The following is a 1,476-nucleotide window of genomic DNA, read 5'->3' on the forward strand; positions in this document are numbered from 1 at the left end:
TCCATTTCATTCAGGTTCTCCAGTTTTGTTGAGTATAGCCTTTTGTAGAAGGATCTGCTGGTGCTTTGGATTTCTTCAGGGTCTGTTGTTATGTCTCCCTTTTCATTTCTGATTTTGTTAATTAGGATGCTTTTCCTGTGCTCTCTAGTGAGTCTGGCTAAGGGTTTATCTATCTTATTGATTTTCTCAAAAAACAAGCTCCTCCTTTGGTTGATTCTTTGAATAATTCTTCTTGTTTTCACTTGGTTAATTTCACACCTGAGTTTGATTATTTCCTGCTGTCTACTCCTCTTGGGTGAATTTGCTTCCTTTTGTTCTAGAGCTTTTAGGTGTGTTGTCAAACTGCTAATGTGTGCTCTCTCTAGTTTCTTTTTGGAGGCACTCAGAGCTATGAGTTTTCCTCTTAGAAATGCTTTCATTGTGTCACATAAGTTTGGGTATGTTGTGGCTTCATTTCCATTAAACTCCAACAAGTCCTTAATTACTTTATTTATTCCTTCCTTGACCAAGGTATCATTGAGAAGAGTGTTGCTCATTTTCCACTTGAATGTTGCCTTTCTATTATTTATTTTGTTATTGAAGATCAGCCTTAGTCCATGGTGATCTGATAGGATGCATGGGACAATTTCAATATTTTTCTATATGTTGAGGCTTGTTTTGTGACCCATTATGTGGTCAATTTTGGAGAAGGTACCACGAGATGCTGAGAAGAAGGTATATCCTTTTGTTTTAGGATAAAATGTTCTGTAGATATCTGTTAGATCCATTTGTTTCATAACTTCTGTTAGTTTCACTGTGTCCCTGTTTAGTTTCTGTTTCCGTGATCTGTCCATTGGTGAAAGTGGTGTGTTGAAGTCTCCCACTATTATTGTGTGAGTTGCTATTTGTGCCTTGTGCTTTACTAAAGTTTCTTTAATGAATGTGGCTGCCCTTGTTTTGGGGGCATTGGTATTCAGAATTGAGAGTTCCTCTTGGAAGATTTTACCTTTGATGAGTATGAAGTGCCCCTCCTTGTCTTTTTGATGACTTTGGGTTGGAAGTCTATTTTATTAGATATTAGAATGGCTACTCCAGCTTGTTTCTTCAGACCATTTGCTTGTAAAATTATTTTCCAGCCTTTCATTCTTAGGTAGTGTCTGTCTTTTTCCCTGAGATGGGTTTCCTGTAAGCAGCAGAATGTTGGGTCCTGTTTGTGTAGCCAGTCCGTTAGTCTATGTCTTTTTATTGGGAAGTTGAGTCCATTGATATTAAGAGATATTAAGGAAAAGTAATTGCTGCTTCCTATTATTTTTGTTTTTAGATTTGGCATTCTGTTCTTGTGGCTGTCTTCTTTTTGGCTTGTTCAGGGATTACTTTCTTGCTTTTTCTAGGGCATGGTTTCCGTCCTTGTATTGTTTTTTTTTTTTTTTTTTTTTCTGTTATTATCCTTTGAAGGGCTGGATTCGTGGAAAGATAATGTGTGAATTTGGTTTTGTC

The sequence above is a fragment of the Mus caroli genome, chromosome 16 (genome assembly GCF_900094665.2).
Source record: "Mus caroli chromosome 16, CAROLI_EIJ_v1.1, whole genome shotgun sequence".
Classification (NCBI taxonomy): Eukaryota; Metazoa; Chordata; class Mammalia; order Rodentia; family Muridae; genus Mus; species Mus caroli.